Below are 19,065 nucleotides of genomic sequence, written 5' to 3' on the forward strand. Positions count from 1 at the left end.
CAACGCTCCAGTGGCTCCAAGGTCGGCAGACAGCCAGGGAAGACGCGCAACAGGTCAGGGATGGCATGCAAGATCACCACCACCATCAGCTCTAAGCGAATCGTCCGTCGTCCATCCTTACCGAGTTTGAAGAAACCCATTATCCTCCGAAGGTCTGGGTGCCAAGTCCCCACCGTCATCCGCCGAGGCTATCTCCAACTGTTCACAGAAGAGTGTCTCAAGTTCTGCGCCTCCATGCAGGAGGCCGAGAAGAAGGCGCTGAACGAGGAGAAGGTGGCCTACGACTGCAGCCCCAACAAGAACAGGTACCTGAACGTGGTCCTGAAAACCCTCAAGAGACTCAAGGGCCTGACCCCCAGCTCCATGCCCGACCTCAGCAGGGCCGCCCTGTACGGCCGCCTCCAGGAGTTCCTGCTCACCCAGGACCAGCTCAAGGAGAACGGCTACCCCTTCCCGCACCCCGAGCGGCCCGGAGGCGCCGTCCTCTTCACTGGCCAGGGGAAGGGGCCCGGCGACTCCTGCTGCAGGGTCTGCTGCCGTTGTGGCACCGAGTACCTGGTGTCCTCCTCGGGCCGCTGTGTACGCGACCAGTTGTGTTATTATCACTGGGGGCGGGTCCGCTCGAGCCAGGTGGCTGGAGGCCGGGTTAGCCAGTACACCTGCTGTGCAGCTGCTCCTGGCTCTGTGGGCTGCCAGGTGGCAAAGCAGCACGTGCGGGACGGCCGCAAGGAGAGCCTCGATGGCTTCGTGGAGACCTTCAAGAAAGAGTTGTCCAGAGACGCTTATCCAGGAATCTACGCCTTGGACTGTGAGATGTGCTACACCACGCATGGCCTAGAGCTGACCCGCGTCACCGTGGTGGACGCCGACATGCGAGTGGTGTACGACACCTTCGTCAAGCCCGACAACGAGATCGTGGACTACAACACCAGGTTTTCCGGAGTCACCGAGGCCGACGTCGCCAAGACGAGCATCACCTTGCCCCAAGTCCAAGCCATCCTGCTGAGCTTTTTCAGCGCCCAAACCATCCTCATCGGGCACAGCCTGGAGAGCGATCTGCTGGCCCTGAAGCTCATCCACAGCACCGTGGTGGACACGGCCGTGCTCTTCCCGCACTACCTGGGTTTCCCCTACAAGCGCTCCCTCAGGAATCTCGCGGCCGACTACCTGGGACAGATCATCCAGGACAGCCAGGACGGCCACAACTCCAGCGAGGACGCAAACGCCTGCCTGCAGCTGGTGATGTGGAAGGTCCGACAGCGCGCCCAGATCCAGCCACGCCACCGGTCCGCCTCTCCCTCCGCCCTGGCCTGTCCTTAGCCCCAGGCCTCTTCCAAAACCGCCATCAGTCCCGAGAGCTCACCCTGTCCACCGCGCCGCAAAGCGAAAGAAACTGGAGCAGCCGGTGGCAGGAGAGGGCAAAAAGCCAAGAGTAACCCCAACCCCCCACTCCCAGTACCCCGGAATCCCCGCCACTGCCCCTCGGGCCTGTCCCCATCAATAATAATGGATTCTATACGTGGGATGGTTTTAAAGTACGTGGAAAAATTCTTTGATGGATTTTCCTTGGAAAAGTGAAACCTAAATCCACTCCGTTTGGAGGTGGGACTATTTACAGTTGTTGCTTACTAAACATAAACTACGTTTAGGCTGATATTTCAGACAATGAAACCTTTGAGTGCCCGTAGGGGGAAGATCTCGGTTGCTGAGTGCAGGGAAGGAGGATGTAATTCCATCATATATACTCTCTGTGCCTACCGCATTTTGAAAAATGCCAGTGATACCTATTTATAAAATAAAATCAACCAAGGAAAAGGACGAACTTAGCAACACTATATTTAGTTAATACAACGGTATCTTGTATTTCTTACGTCCTGGTATACTTATAAATGCCTAGAGGGATTTCACCACCTCAGGATGGAGAGACTGAATGCTTCTGAGGGAATTAGGATGGTGGAATATTGGTGGTACCAGGGAAGGGGGAGAGATGTTTGAAAATACTATGTTTGCTCGTTCTTGGGTTCCAATAAAGAAGGAACAGGGCACAGGAGTCGGAAGGACTAGTGGCAATAGTGATGAAGGGACCTTCTTATCATGCTGGCAGTGTTAATTACCCAGGTGTAGGATGCCATACACTGAGGCGGAAGATCGCAAGTCAGAGTGGCCGGCAGGCACAACTTCCTGGCACACCAGAGGCAGGTCTTCAATACCCACTGGTTTCCCCACCAGGCTGCATAAGCGAACCTGAGCCACAGGGAGTTGGTCAAATCCTCCTGACAGTGTGGAGAAACCAACAGGCAAAACGTGGGGGCAAAAGTGATGAGACCCCACACTTTTCACTAGTGGTCACAATGAGCTATGAAGTAACAGCTTCTCAACCTGTGCTGTTTCCTGTTGGATGCACATAATCCATTTGCATTGCAGACAATTTTAGGATGTGCTTTACAGTAAGGTGGAAAGTACCTTATGGCAAAAAACACTCAGAAATTTATGTGTGGATTTCAAGTCATTCCAGTCCTAGAACGTTGTGCTTTTTAGAGACGCCATAGCTGTTTTTCCCTTTGTAATATCAGAGCAGTAATATCTTCTCTGGAGGCCTGTTGGGTGAATTTCATGGAATCAAGTTAAGTAGGTGTCAGAAGCATTGCCGTTTTCCCGCCATAGCCCTGCCACCCACTGAAAAATGTTTGATGAGATTACTTAATGATTTCCAATTAAGTCGTATTTCCAAATATCATGATTTCCATTTTAATGTAGTTGGTACGGAGCTTTGTGAGTGTGTGCTTCTTTTATTATGGATCACGTTCAGCTCCTTTTTATTTGCCTCCCAGTTATAATAGTAAAACTCTACTCCTCTACTCCGAGGAGTCCCTACCACCCATATCATCACTTTCCAGCCCAGCACTCTTCACGCTCCTTCATTTAAAGCATTCAACATTGTGTAAATGAATCTTGGAAGGCAAAAGCTACTGAATTTAGCGAATTTGTGGAGGCATTCCCACAAATCAGCCAGGTGAAGTTTCACACACCCGAAGACTGCACAACTCCTCTAAGGCAGCACTATGCTGCAAACCCAGATGGCCACTTTTCTCACCCCTCGTCCGTTTGCTGTTCTGGGTAATGAGGTTCAAAAGTCACCTAGGCAACTGCAAAAATAGCTGAAATGGAGAAAGGGCTTCAGGCTGGTGACCAGCAGAGGTCCACCTGACCCCCGTAAGCTGCTGAACAAGAAGGGCTGCCAGAAATGTCCCCCTAGGGAATTTGGTGGAGACGAAGACCTGCTCACTGGACAAGGGTTCCTCCCAGGATACGCCCGAGCGGAAGAAGCGGGCTCTGAGCCACGCCCTTTCACCCACCGCTACCCCGCCCTGGGCTGGTGAAGGTGCGCGTAAGGATGTGGACTACTGAGCCCTGAAGAAATAAGTCCTTCCCCTTTGACCCCATGGAGGATTGCCTGTGAGGATCTTAAATGAGTCTACCCGTGTCTAGACACGGGAGTAGGTCTGTCCGGTACAGCACCTCCCTCAAGGAGGAGAAGAGTGAGGAGAAAGGAAACTCAAGTCTGACCATTCTGTCCTGGGAGAGAAGAGGAGGATCTCATCTCTCATCTGTCCCAGCAAGGCAAGGAGACTTTCTCTCATCTTTCCAAGCAAGGCAGGGTGACTTATTATAATTAGGAATCAAAAAGAGTCTAGAAGGAATGAAAGCAGCCCGTAAGGTGAATTCCTAAGGACTGCCCATTGAAACTGACAAAATTGCCCTTGTTTGATGAGAGGAATGAGCAGAGCACTGAGGTGGTGAACAAGGATCTGGTGAGACTTTCCCAGCATGTTTCTACCAAAGCTTTATCTAAGCTTCTCAGATCACTCTCCTAAAAAGCAGATGTTTGGCCCTTCAGAAAGTCAGCAAGCAAAATGCCTTGAGTGTCCCAAAACACTGATGCCATGATGTTGGCTCCTGACTGGCCTCTTTTTCCTTTGACTGGACCACTGCCACCTCTTGGTAGCCACCGCTTTGATGATGCCCTGCCCTCGAGATCATATTGGTAAAGCCATGTTCCAACTTCCGGTTATAATCTGTCAGAGGGATGCGTCAGGATCGTGATCCCTCCTGTTTAAAATTTCCACTGATAGCTCTCGTCGTAACTGCAGCTGATCTGGGCACAGTGGTTTTCACAGCCACTGCAGGATTCATCTTCCACATCTTCTCACCTCTTCTTGAAACAAGCTATACATTCGTAGAGAGTTCATTTCTTTGGAGTAGTGTCCTTATCAGCTTTTCTGAAAACATCAATGATTTCTTCATTCTTCCACCCAAGCTTCACCAGAAATTTGATGTTTGCTCTTGCTGCAGTTTTCGTGGAATTCATGTTGCTCTGATAGGAGTCCTTTTCAGTGGATGTCTCATCCTTCTCAGTGCCTCAAACTAGATCTAGTTCAGAAAGGTGATAAGAAGTTAGGACAAGTTTATTTGAGTGCAAACCAGTGGAAATCCATGCATACATTCTTCAGCATGTGCATTTTCTATGAACCTTTGGAAGACCCCCTGTGTTGAACATTGCCCGAGTCCTGGGAGAGAAGTGGGTGCGGTCCACTTCCTGTCCTCAATTTGCCCACAGCGGAGGAGTGCACAGAGCAGGGAAAGGCAACCCCAGAGAGATCCTGCCCTCCAGCATGCAGCAGACTGCTGGATCAGTCCTGGCTCCATGGGGTGCTGTGTGGGCCCAAGCAAGTTGCCCAACATCCCTGAACCTTCATTTAATCCTAGGTAGCCCAATTCCAGTAGCCATTATAGGACTGCCCTGCACGGACAGTTAATTAACTCAGGAAAAGCAACCTAGCTCCAAGGTTAGCAACCAGGAGTTCCAGTTGATTCCGCTAGCGCACCCCCTGGGGCATTCCCAAGCTGGAGTCTGGTGGAAGATGAGGCTCAGTGTGATTGGATTGAAGCAGCAACCTATCAAGGAGAAGTCCCACCCACTCTGCCCTGTGCGTCTATAAAGGCGACGCGTGGCGGCCGCAGCACTCATTGAAGCCGCCAGTTGGGAGAGGAGCAGAGCCAGGCCGGTGCTCCCGAAGGCAGCAAGATGTTGCGAGCCACAGCTCCCTGCTGGTTCCCACCTGGGTACCCAGAAGCTAAGAAGGTGGCCGAGGAGGCGGCCCTGGAGGCTCCAGAATTCCCACTGCCCTCTCATCAGCCTGCCCAGAGCTTCGGGCTCCGGGTGCCCCAGATGCACAGCCAGGCCTCAGCTTCTGTGGACATCCAGGCGGAGCCCCAGAACAGGGGTCCGGCGGTGCCCCCAGAGTGGCCCAAGATGGTGACGGAGGCATGCTACTTCCCTGCGCAGAGGGGATCGGCCTGCTGCTTGCCAGGCACCCCAAGGCTGTCAGAGAGGCCCTCGGGAGTCCGCATCGCAGCCCCCAGGAAGAGGAAGACGATCGCCCACTCTTCCAGCCCTTGCTTGGTCACAGGTTACACAGATGCCAAGAGAACCCGGGTGGCCAGCAGCAGCCAACGCTCCAGTGGCTCCAAGGTCGGCAGACAGCCAGGGAAGACGCGCAACAGGTCAGGGATGGCATGCAAGATCACCACCACCATCAGCTCTAAGCGAATCGTCCGTCGTCCATCCTTACCGAGTTTGAAGAAACCCATTATCCTCCGAAGGTCTGGGTGCCAAGTCCCCACCGTCATCCGCCGAGGCTATCTCCAACTGTTCACAGAAGAGTGTCTCAAGTTCTGCGCCTCCATGCAGGAGGCCGAGAAGAAGGCGCTGAACGAGGAGAAGGTGGCCTACGACTGCAGCCCCAACAAGAACAGGTACCTGAACGTGGTCCTGAAAACCCTCAAGAGACTCAAGGGCCTGACCCCCAGCTCCATGCCCGACCTCAGCAGGGCCGCCCTGTACGGCCGCCTCCAGGAGTTCCTGCTCACCCAGGACCAGCTCAAGGAGAACGGCTACCCCTTCCCGCACCCCGAGCGGCCCGGAGGCGCCGTCCTCTTCACTGGCCAGGGGAAGGGGCCCGGCGACTCCTGCTGCAGGGTCTGCTGCCGTTGTGGCACCGAGTACCTGGTGTCCTCCTCGGGCCGCTGTGTACGCGACCAGTTGTGTTATTATCACTGGGGGCGGGTCCGCTCGAGCCAGGTGGCTGGAGGCCGGGTTAGCCAGTACACCTGCTGTGCAGCTGCTCCTGGCTCTGTGGGCTGCCAGGTGGCAAAGCAGCACGTGCGGGACGGCCGCAAGGAGAGCCTCGATGGCTTCGTGGAGACCTTCAAGAAAGAGTTGTCCAGAGACGCTTATCCAGGAATCTACGCCTTGGACTGTGAGATGTGCTACACCACGCATGGCCTAGAGCTGACCCGCGTCACCGTGGTGGACGCCGACATGCGAGTGGTGTACGACACCTTCGTCAAGCCCGACAACGAGATCGTGGACTACAACACCAGGTTTTCCGGAGTCACCGAGGCCGACGTCGCCAAGACGAGCATCACCTTGCCCCAAGTCCAAGCCATCCTGCTGAGCTTTTTCAGCGCCCAAACCATCCTCATCGGGCACAGCCTGGAGAGCGATCTGCTGGCCCTGAAGCTCATCCACAGCACCGTGGTGGACACGGCCGTGCTCTTCCCGCACTACCTGGGTTTCCCCTACAAGCGCTCCCTCAGGAATCTCGCGGCCGACTACCTGGGACAGATCATCCAGGACAGCCAGGACGGCCACAACTCCAGCGAGGACGCAAACGCCTGCCTGCAGCTGGTGATGTGGAAGGTCCGACAGCGCGCCCAGATCCAGCCACGCCACCGGTCCGCCTCTCCCTCCGCCCTGGCCTGTCCTTAGCCCCAGGCCTCTTCCAAAACCGCCATCAGTCCCGAGAGCTCACCCTGTCCACCGCGCCGCAAAGCGAAAGAAACTGGAGCAGCCGGTGGCAGGAGAGGGCAAAAAGCCAAGAGTAACCCCAACCCCCCACTCCCAGTACCCCGGAATCCCCGCCACTGCCCCTCGGGCCTGTCCCCATCAATAATAATGGATTCTATACGTGGGATGGTTTTAAAGTACGTGGAAAAATTCTTTGATGGATTTTCCTTGGAAAAGTGAAACCTAAATCCACTCCGTTTGGAGGTGGGACTATTTACAGTTGTTGCTTACTAAACATAAACTACGTTTAGGCTGATATTTCAGACAATGAAACCTTTGAGTGCCCGTAGGGGGAAGATCTCGGTTGCTGAGTGCAGGGAAGGAGGATGTAATTCCATCATATATACTCTCTGTGCCTACCGCATTTTGAAAAATGCCAGTGATACCTATTTATAAAATAAAATCAACCAAGGAAAAGGACGAACTTAGCAACACTATATTTAGTTAATACAACGGTATCTTGTATTTCTTACGTCCTGGTATACTTATAAATGCCTAGAGGGATTTCACCACCTCAGGATGGAGAGACTGAATGCTTCTGAGGGAATTAGGATGGTGGAATATTGGTGGTACCAGGGAAGGGGGAGAGATGTTTGAAAATACTATGTTTGCTCGTTCTTGGGTTCCAATAAAGAAGGAACAGGGCACAGGAGTCGGAAGGACTAGTGGCAATAGTGATGAAGGGACCTTCTTATCATGCTGGCAGTGTTAATTACCCAGGTGTAGGATGCCATACACTGAGGCGGAAGATCGCAAGTCAGAGTGGCCGGCAGGCACAACTTCCTGGCACACCAGAGGCAGGTCTTCAATACCCACTGGTTTCCCCACCAGGCTGCATAAGCGAACCTGAGCCACAGGGAGTTGGTCAAATCCTCCTGACAGTGTGGAGAAACCAACAGGCAAAACGTGGGGGCAAAAGTGATGAGACCCCACACTTTTCACTAGTGGTCACAATGAGCTATGAAGTAACAGCTTCTCAACCTGTGCTGTTTCCTGTTGGATGCACATAATCCATTTGCATTGCAGACAATTTTAGGATGTGCTTTACAGTAAGGTGGAAAGTACCTTATGGCAAAAAACACTCAGAAATTTATGTGTGGATTTCAAGTCATTCCAGTCCTAGAACGTTGTGCTTTTTAGAGACGCCATAGCTGTTTTTCCCTTTGTAATATCAGAGCAGTAATATCTTCTCTGGAGGCCTGTTGGGTGAATTTCATGGAATCAAGTTAAGTAGGTGTCAGAAGCATTGCCGTTTTCCCGCCATAGCCCTGCCACCCACTGAAAAATGTTTGATGAGATTACTTAATGATTTCCAATTAAGTCGTATTTCCAAATATCATGATTTCCATTTTAATGTAGTTGGTACGGAGCTTTGTGAGTGTGTGCTTCTTTTATTATGGATCACGTTCAGCTCCTTTTTATTTGCCTCCCAGTTATAATAGTAAAACTCTACTCCTCTACTCCGAGGAGTCCCTACCACCCATATCATCACTTTCCAGCCCAGCACTCTTCACGCTCCTTCATTTAAAGCATTCAACATTGTGTAAATGAATCTTGGAAGGCAAAAGCTACTGAATTTAGCGAATTTGTGGAGGCATTCCCACAAATCAGCCAGGTGAAGTTTCACACACCCGAAGACTGCACAACTCCTCTAAGGCAGCACTATGCTGCAAACCCAGATGGCCACTTTTCTCACCCCTCGTCCGTTTGCTGTTCTGGGTAATGAGGTTCAAAAGTCACCTAGGCAACTGCAAAAATAGCTGAAATGGAGAAAGGGCTTCAGGCTGGTGACCAGCAGAGGTCCACCTGACCCCCGTAAGCTGCTGAACAAGAAGGGCTGCCAGAAATGTCCCCCTAGGGAATTTGGTGGAGACGAAGACCTGCTCACTGGACAAGGGTTCCTCCCAGGATACGCCCGAGCGGAAGAAGCGGGCTCTGAGCCACGCCCTTTCACCCACCGCTACCCCGCCCTGGGCTGGTGAAGGTGCGCGTAAGGATGTGGACTACTGAGCCCTGAAGAAATAAGTCCTTCCCCTTTGACCCCATGGAGGATTGCCTGTGAGGATCTTAAATGAGTCTACCCGTGTCTAGACACGGGAGTAGGTCTGTCCGGTACAGCACCTCCCTCAAGGAGGAGAAGAGTGAGGAGAAAGGAAACTCAAGTCTGACCATTCTGTCCTGGGAGAGAAGAGGAGGATCTCATCTCTCATCTGTCCCAGCAAGGCAAGGAGACTTTCTCTCATCTTTCCAAGCAAGGCAGGGTGACTTATTATAATTAGGAATCAAAAAGAGTCTAGAAGGAATGAAAGCAGCCCGTAAGGTGAATTCCTAAGGACTGCCCATTGAAACTGACAAAATTGCCCTTGTTTGATGAGAGGAATGAGCAGAGCACTGAGGTGGTGAACAAGGATCTGGTGAGACTTTCCCAGCATGTTTCTACCAAAGCTTTATCTAAGCTTCTCAGATCACTCTCCTAAAAAGCAGATGTTTGGCCCTTCAGAAAGTCAGCAAGCAAAATGCCTTGAGTGTCCCAAAACACTGATGCCATGATGTTGGCTCCTGACTGGCCTCTTTTTCCTTTGACTGGACCACTGCCACCTCTTGGTAGCCACCGCTTTGATGATGCCCTGCCCTCGAGATCATATTGGTAAAGCCATGTTCCAACTTCCGGTTATAATCTGTCAGAGGGATGCGTCAGGATCGTGATCCCTCCTGTTTAAAATTTCCACTGATAGCTCTCGTCGTAACTGCAGCTGATCTGGGCACAGTGGTTTTCACAGCCACTGCAGGATTCATCTTCCACATCTTCTCACCTCTTCTTGAAACAAGCTATACATTCGTAGAGAGTTCATTTCTTTGGAGTAGTGTCCTTATCAGCTTTTCTGAAAACATCAATGATTTCTTCATTCTTCCACCCAAGCTTCACCAGAAATTTGATGTTTGCTCTTGCTGCAGTTTTCGTGGAATTCATGTTGCTCTGATAGGAGTCCTTTTCAGTGGATGTCTCATCCTTCTCAGTGCCTCAAACTAGATCTAGTTCAGAAAGGTGATAAGAAGTTAGGACAAGTTTATTTGAGTGCAAACCAGTGGAAATCCATGCATACATTCTTCAGCATGTGCATTTTCTATGAACCTTTGGAAGACCCCCTGTGTTGAACATTGCCCGAGTCCTGGGAGAGAAGTGGGTGCGGTCCACTTCCTGTCCTCAATTTGCCCACAGCGGAGGAGTGCACAGAGCAGGGAAAGGCAACCCCAGAGAGATCCTGCCCTCCAGCATGCAGCAGACTGCTGGATCAGTCCTGGCTCCATGGGGTGCTGTGTGGGCCCAAGCAAGTTGCCCAACATCCCTGAACCTTCATTTAATCCTAGGTAGCCCAATTCCAGTAGCCATTATAGGACTGCCCTGCACGGACAGTTAATTAACTCAGGAAAAGCAACCTAGCTCCAAGGTTAGCAACCAGGAGTTCCAGTTGATTCCGCTAGCGCACCCCCTGGGGCATTCCCAAGCTGGAGTCTGGTGGAAGATGAGGCTCAGTGTGATTGGATTGAAGCAGCAACCTATCAAGGAGAAGTCCCACCCACTCTGCCCTGTGCGTCTATAAAGGCGACGCGTGGCGGCCGCAGCACTCATTGAAGCCGCCAGTTGGGAGAGGAGCAGAGCCAGGCCGGTGCTCCCGAAGGCAGCAAGATGTTGCGAGCCACAGCTCCCTGCTGGTTCCCACCTGGGTACCCAGAAGCTAAGAAGGTGGCCGAGGAGGCGGCCCTGGAGGCTCCAGAATTCCCACTGCCCTCTCATCAGCCTGCCCAGAGCTTCGGGCTCCGGGTGCCCCAGATGCACAGCCAGGCCTCAGCTTCTGTGGACATCCAGGCGGAGCCCCAGAACAGGGGTCCGGCGGTGCCCCCAGAGTGGCCCAAGATGGTGACGGAGGCATGCTACTTCCCTGCGCAGAGGGGATCGGCCTGCTGCTTGCCAGGCACCCCAAGGCTGTCAGAGAGGCCCTCGGGAGTCCGCATCGCAGCCCCCAGGAAGAGGAAGACGATCGCCCACTCTTCCAGCCCTTGCTTGGTCACAGGTTACACAGATGCCAAGAGAACCCGGGTGGCCAGCAGCAGCCAACGCTCCAGTGGCTCCAAGGTCGGCAGACAGCCAGGGAAGACGCGCAACAGGTCAGGGATGGCATGCAAGATCACCACCACCATCAGCTCTAAGCGAATCGTCCGTCGTCCATCCTTACCGAGTTTGAAGAAACCCATTATCCTCCGAAGGTCTGGGTGCCAAGTCCCCACCGTCATCCGCCGAGGCTATCTCCAACTGTTCACAGAAGAGTGTCTCAAGTTCTGCGCCTCCATGCAGGAGGCCGAGAAGAAGGCGCTGAACGAGGAGAAGGTGGCCTACGACTGCAGCCCCAACAAGAACAGGTACCTGAACGTGGTCCTGAAAACCCTCAAGAGACTCAAGGGCCTGACCCCCAGCTCCATGCCCGACCTCAGCAGGGCCGCCCTGTACGGCCGCCTCCAGGAGTTCCTGCTCACCCAGGACCAGCTCAAGGAGAACGGCTACCCCTTCCCGCACCCCGAGCGGCCCGGAGGCGCCGTCCTCTTCACTGGCCAGGGGAAGGGGCCCGGCGACTCCTGCTGCAGGGTCTGCTGCCGTTGTGGCACCGAGTACCTGGTGTCCTCCTCGGGCCGCTGTGTACGCGACCAGTTGTGTTATTATCACTGGGGGCGGGTCCGCTCGAGCCAGGTGGCTGGAGGCCGGGTTAGCCAGTACACCTGCTGTGCAGCTGCTCCTGGCTCTGTGGGCTGCCAGGTGGCAAAGCAGCACGTGCGGGACGGCCGCAAGGAGAGCCTCGATGGCTTCGTGGAGACCTTCAAGAAAGAGTTGTCCAGAGACGCTTATCCAGGAATCTACGCCTTGGACTGTGAGATGTGCTACACCACGCATGGCCTAGAGCTGACCCGCGTCACCGTGGTGGACGCCGACATGCGAGTGGTGTACGACACCTTCGTCAAGCCCGACAACGAGATCGTGGACTACAACACCAGGTTTTCCGGAGTCACCGAGGCCGACGTCGCCAAGACGAGCATCACCTTGCCCCAAGTCCAAGCCATCCTGCTGAGCTTTTTCAGCGCCCAAACCATCCTCATCGGGCACAGCCTGGAGAGCGATCTGCTGGCCCTGAAGCTCATCCACAGCACCGTGGTGGACACGGCCGTGCTCTTCCCGCACTACCTGGGTTTCCCCTACAAGCGCTCCCTCAGGAATCTCGCGGCCGACTACCTGGGACAGATCATCCAGGACAGCCAGGACGGCCACAACTCCAGCGAGGACGCAAACGCCTGCCTGCAGCTGGTGATGTGGAAGGTCCGACAGCGCGCCCAGATCCAGCCACGCCACCGGTCCGCCTCTCCCTCCGCCCTGGCCTGTCCTTAGCCCCAGGCCTCTTCCAAAACCGCCATCAGTCCCGAGAGCTCACCCTGTCCACCGCGCCGCAAAGCGAAAGAAACTGGAGCAGCCGGTGGCAGGAGAGGGCAAAAAGCCAAGAGTAACCCCAACCCCCCACTCCCAGTACCCCGGAATCCCCGCCACTGCCCCTCGGGCCTGTCCCCATCAATAATAATGGATTCTATACGTGGGATGGTTTTAAAGTACGTGGAAAAATTCTTTGATGGATTTTCCTTGGAAAAGTGAAACCTAAATCCACTCCGTTTGGAGGTGGGACTATTTACAGTTGTTGCTTACTAAACATAAACTACGTTTAGGCTGATATTTCAGACAATGAAACCTTTGAGTGCCCGTAGGGGGAAGATCTCGGTTGCTGAGTGCAGGGAAGGAGGATGTAATTCCATCATATATACTCTCTGTGCCTACCGCATTTTGAAAAATGCCAGTGATACCTATTTATAAAATAAAATCAACCAAGGAAAAGGACGAACTTAGCAACACTATATTTAGTTAATACAACGGTATCTTGTATTTCTTACGTCCTGGTATACTTATAAATGCCTAGAGGGATTTCACCACCTCAGGATGGAGAGACTGAATGCTTCTGAGGGAATTAGGATGGTGGAATATTGGTGGTACCAGGGAAGGGGGAGAGATGTTTGAAAATACTATGTTTGCTCGTTCTTGGGTTCCAATAAAGAAGGAACAGGGCACAGGAGTCGGAAGGACTAGTGGCAATAGTGATGAAGGGACCTTCTTATCATGCTGGCAGTGTTAATTACCCAGGTGTAGGATGCCATACACTGAGGCGGAAGATCGCAAGTCAGAGTGGCCGGCAGGCACAACTTCCTGGCACACCAGAGGCAGGTCTTCAATACCCACTGGTTTCCCCACCAGGCTGCATAAGCGAACCTGAGCCACAGGGAGTTGGTCAAATCCTCCTGACAGTGTGGAGAAACCAACAGGCAAAACGTGGGGGCAAAAGTGATGAGACCCCACACTTTTCACTAGTGGTCACAATGAGCTATGAAGTAACAGCTTCTCAACCTGTGCTGTTTCCTGTTGGATGCACATAATCCATTTGCATTGCAGACAATTTTAGGATGTGCTTTACAGTAAGGTGGAAAGTACCTTATGGCAAAAAACACTCAGAAATTTATGTGTGGATTTCAAGTCATTCCAGTCCTAGAACGTTGTGCTTTTTAGAGACGCCATAGCTGTTTTTCCCTTTGTAATATCAGAGCAGTAATATCTTCTCTGGAGGCCTGTTGGGTGAATTTCATGGAATCAAGTTAAGTAGGTGTCAGAAGCATTGCCGTTTTCCCGCCATAGCCCTGCCACCCACTGAAAAATGTTTGATGAGATTACTTAATGATTTCCAATTAAGTCGTATTTCCAAATATCATGATTTCCATTTTAATGTAGTTGGTACGGAGCTTTGTGAGTGTGTGCTTCTTTTATTATGGATCACGTTCAGCTCCTTTTTATTTGCCTCCCAGTTATAATAGTAAAACTCTACTCCTCTACTCCGAGGAGTCCCTACCACCCATATCATCACTTTCCAGCCCAGCACTCTTCACGCTCCTTCATTTAAAGCATTCAACATTGTGTAAATGAATCTTGGAAGGCAAAAGCTACTGAATTTAGCGAATTTGTGGAGGCATTCCCACAAATCAGCCAGGTGAAGTTTCACACACCCGAAGACTGCACAACTCCTCTAAGGCAGCACTATGCTGCAAACCCAGATGGCCACTTTTCTCACCCCTCGTCCGTTTGCTGTTCTGGGTAATGAGGTTCAAAAGTCACCTAGGCAACTGCAAAAATAGCTGAAATGGAGAAAGGGCTTCAGGCTGGTGACCAGCAGAGGTCCACCTGACCCCCGTAAGCTGCTGAACAAGAAGGGCTGCCAGAAATGTCCCCCTAGGGAATTTGGTGGAGACGAAGACCTGCTCACTGGACAAGGGTTCCTCCCAGGATACGCCCGAGCGGAAGAAGCGGGCTCTGAGCCACGCCCTTTCACCCACCGCTACCCCGCCCTGGGCTGGTGAAGGTGCGCGTAAGGATGTGGACTACTGAGCCCTGAAGAAATAAGTCCTTCCCCTTTGACCCCATGGAGGATTGCCTGTGAGGATCTTAAATGAGTCTACCCGTGTCTAGACACGGGAGTAGGTCTGTCCGGTACAGCACCTCCCTCAAGGAGGAGAAGAGTGAGGAGAAAGGAAACTCAAGTCTGACCATTCTGTCCTGGGAGAGAAGAGGAGGATCTCATCTCTCATCTGTCCCAGCAAGGCAAGGAGACTTTCTCTCATCTTTCCAAGCAAGGCAGGGTGACTTATTATAATTAGGAATCAAAAAGAGTCTAGAAGGAATGAAAGCAGCCCGTAAGGTGAATTCCTAAGGACTGCCCATTGAAACTGACAAAATTGCCCTTGTTTGATGAGAGGAATGAGCAGAGCACTGAGGTGGTGAACAAGGATCTGGTGAGACTTTCCCAGCATGTTTCTACCAAAGCTTTATCTAAGCTTCTCAGATCACTCTCCTAAAAAGCAGATGTTTGGCCCTTCAGAAAGTCAGCAAGCAAAATGCCTTGAGTGTCCCAAAACACTGATGCCATGATGTTGGCTCCTGACTGGCCTCTTTTTCCTTTGACTGGACCACTGCCACCTCTTGGTAGCCACCGCTTTGATGATGCCCTGCCCTCGAGATCATATTGGTAAAGCCATGTTCCAACTTCCGGTTATAATCTGTCAGAGGGATGCGTCAGGATCGTGATCCCTCCTGTTTAAAATTTCCACTGATAGCTCTCGTCGTAACTGCAGCTGATCTGGGCACAGTGGTTTTCACAGCCACTGCAGGATTCATCTTCCACATCTTCTCACCTCTTCTTGAAACAAGCTATACATTCGTAGAGAGTTCATTTCTTTGGAGTAGTGTCCTTATCAGCTTTTCTGAAAACATCAATGATTTCTTCATTCTTCCACCCAAGCTTCACCAGAAATTTGATGTTTGCTCTTGCTGCAGTTTTCGTGGAATTCATGTTGCTCTGATAGGAGTCCTTTTCAGTGGATGTCTCATCCTTCTCAGTGCCTCAAACTAGATCTAGTTCAGAAAGGTGATAAGAAGTTAGGACAAGTTTATTTGAGTGCAAACCAGTGGAAATCCATGCATACATTCTTCAGCATGTGCATTTTCTATGAACCTTTGGAAGACCCCCTGTGTTGAACATTGCCCGAGTCCTGGGAGAGAAGTGGGTGCGGTCCACTTCCTGTCCTCAATTTGCCCACAGCGGAGGAGTGCACAGAGCAGGGAAAGGCAACCCCAGAGAGATCCTGCCCTCCAGCATGCAGCAGACTGCTGGATCAGTCCTGGCTCCATGGGGTGCTGTGTGGGCCCAAGCAAGTTGCCCAACATCCCTGAACCTTCATTTAATCCTAGGTAGCCCAATTCCAGTAGCCATTATAGGACTGCCCTGCACGGACAGTTAATTAACTCAGGAAAAGCAACCTAGCTCCAAGGTTAGCAACCAGGAGTTCCAGTTGATTCCGCTAGCGCACCCCCTGGGGCATTCCCAAGCTGGAGTCTGGTGGAAGATGAGGCTCAGTGTGATTGGATTGAAGCAGCAACCTATCAAGGAGAAGTCCCACCCACTCTGCCCTGTGCGTCTATAAAGGCGACGCGTGGCGGCCGCAGCACTCATTGAAGCCGCCAGTTGGGAGAGGAGCAGAGCCAGGCCGGTGCTCCCGAAGGCAGCAAGATGTTGCGAGCCACAGCTCCCTGCTGGTTCCCACCTGGGTACCCAGAAGCTAAGAAGGTGGCCGAGGAGGCGGCCCTGGAGGCTCCAGAATTCCCACTGCCCTCTCATCAGCCTGCCCAGAGCTTCGGGCTCCGGGTGCCCCAGATGCACAGCCAGGCCTCAGCTTCTGTGGACATCCAGGCGGAGCCCCAGAACAGGGGTCCGGCGGTGCCCCCAGAGTGGCCCAAGATGGTGACGGAGGCATGCTACTTCCCTGCGCAGAGGGGATCGGCCTGCTGCTTGCCAGGCACCCCAAGGCTGTCAGAGAGGCCCTCGGGAGTCCGCATCGCAGCCCCCAGGAAGAGGAAGACGATCGCCCACTCTTCCAGCCCTTGCTTGGTCACAGGTTACACAGATGCCAAGAGAACCCGGGTGGCCAGCAGCAGCCAACGCTCCAGTGGCTCCAAGGTCGGCAGACAGCCAGGGAAGACGCGCAACAGGTCAGGGATGGCATGCAAGATCACCACCACCATCAGCTCTAAGCGAATCGTCCGTCGTCCATCCTTACCGAGTTTGAAGAAACCCATTATCCTCCGAAGGTCTGGGTGCCAAGTCCCCACCGTCATCCGCCGAGGCTATCTCCAACTGTTCACAGAAGAGTGTCTCAAGTTCTGCGCCTCCATGCAGGAGGCCGAGAAGAAGGCGCTGAACGAGGAGAAGGTGGCCTACGACTGCAGCCCCAACAAGAACAGGTACCTGAACGTGGTCCTGAAAACCCTCAAGAGACTCAAGGGCCTGACCCCCAGCTCCATGCCCGACCTCAGCAGGGCCGCCCTGTACGGCCGCCTCCAGGAGTTCCTGCTCACCCAGGACCAGCTCAAGGAGAACGGCTACCCCTTCCCGCACCCCGAGCGGCCCGGAGGCGCCGTCCTCTTCACTGGCCAGGGGAAGGGGCCCGGCGACTCCTGCTGCAGGGTCTGCTGCCGTTGTGGCACCGAGTACCTGGTGTCCTCCTCGGGCCGCTGTGTACGCGACCAGTTGTGTTATTATCACTGGGGGCGGGTCCGCTCGAGCCAGGTGGCTGGAGGCCGGGTTAGCCAGTACACCTGCTGTGCAGCTGCTCCTGGCTCTGTGGGCTGCCAGGTGGCAAAGCAGCACGTGCGGGACGGCCGCAAGGAGAGCCTCGATGGCTTCGTGGAGACCTTCAAGAAAGAGTTGTCCAGAGACGCTTATCCAGGAATCTACGCCTTGGACTGTGAGATGTGCTACACCACGCATGGCCTAGAGCTGACCCGCGTCACCGTGGTGGACGCCGACATGCGAGTGGTGTACGACACCTTCGTCAAGCCCGACAACGAGATCGTGGACTACAACACCAGGTTTTCCGGAGTCACCGAGGCCGACGTCGCCAAGACGAGCATCACCTTGCCCCAAGTCCAAGCCATCCTGCTGAGCTTTTTCAGCGCCCAAACCATCCTCATCGGGCACAGCCTGGAGAGCGATCTGCTGGCCCTGAAGCTCATCCACAGCACCGTGGTGGACACGGCCGTGCTCTTCCCGCACTACCTGGGTTTCCCCTACAAGCGCTCCCTCAGGAATCTCGCGGCCGACTACCTGGGACAGATCATCCAGGACAGCCAGGACGGCCACAACTCCAGCGAGGACGCAAACGCCTGCCTGCAGCTGGTGATGTGGAAGGTCCGACAGCGCGCCCAGATCCAGCCACGCCACCGGTCCGCCTCTCCCTCCGCCCTGGCCTGTCCTTAGCCCCAGGCCTCTTCCAAAACCGCCATCAGTCCCGAGAGCTCACCCTGTCCACCGCGCCGCAAAGCGAAAGAAACTGGAGCAGCCGGTGGCAGGAGAGGGCAAAAAGCCAAGAGTAACCCCAACCCCCCACTCCCAGTACCCCGGAATCCCCGCCACTGCCCCTCGGGCCTGTCCCCATCAATAATAATGGATTCTATACGTGGGATGGTTTTAAAGTACGTGGAAAAATTCTTTGATGGATTTTCCTTGGAAAAGTGAAACCTAAATCCACTCCGTTTGGAGGTGGGACTATTTACAGTTGTTGCTTACTAAACATAAACTACGTTTAGGCTGATATTTCAGACAATGAAACCTTTGAGTGCCCGTAGGGGGAAGATCTCGGTTGCTGAGTGCAGGGAAGGAGGATGTAATTCCATCATATATACTCTCTGTGCCTACCGCATTTTGAAAAATGCCAGTGATACCTATTTATAAAATAAAATCAACCAAGGAAAAGGACGAACTTAGCAACACTATATTTAGTTAATACAACGGTATCTTGTATTTCTTACGTCCTGGTATACTTATAAATGCCTAGAGGGATTTCACCACCTCAGGATGGAGAGACTGAATGCTTCTGAGGGAATTAGGATGGTGGAATATTGGTGGTACCAGGGAAGGGGGAGAGATGTTTGAAAATACTATGTTTGCTCGTTCTTGGGTTCCAATAAAGAAGGAACAGGGCACAGGAGTCGGAAGGACTAGTGGCAATAGTGATGAAGGGACCTTCTTATCATGCTGGCAGTGTTAATTACCCAGGTGTAGGATGCCATACACTGAGGCGGAAGATCGCAAGTCAGAGTGGCCGGCAGGCACAACTTCCTGGCACACCAGAGGCAGGTCTTCAATACCCACTGGTTTCCCCACCAGGCTGCATAAGCGAACCTGAGCCACAGGGAGTTGGTCAAATCCTCCTGACAGTGTGGAGAAACCAACAGGCAAAACGTGGGGGCAAAAGTGATGAGACCCCACACTTTTCACTAGTGGTCACAATGAGCTATGAAGTAACAGCTTCTCAACCTGTGCTGTTTCCTGTTGGATGCACATAATCCATTTGCATTGCAGACAATTTTAGGATGTGCTTTACAGTAAGGTGGAAAGTACCTTATGGCAAAAAACACTCAGAAATTTATGTGTGGATTTCAAGTCATTCCAGTCCTAGAACGTTGT

Source organism: Gorilla gorilla, chromosome 13, assembly GCF_029281585.2.
Source record: "Gorilla gorilla gorilla isolate KB3781 chromosome 13, NHGRI_mGorGor1-v2.1_pri, whole genome shotgun sequence".
NCBI classification, from domain to species: domain Eukaryota; kingdom Metazoa; phylum Chordata; class Mammalia; order Primates; family Hominidae; genus Gorilla; species Gorilla gorilla.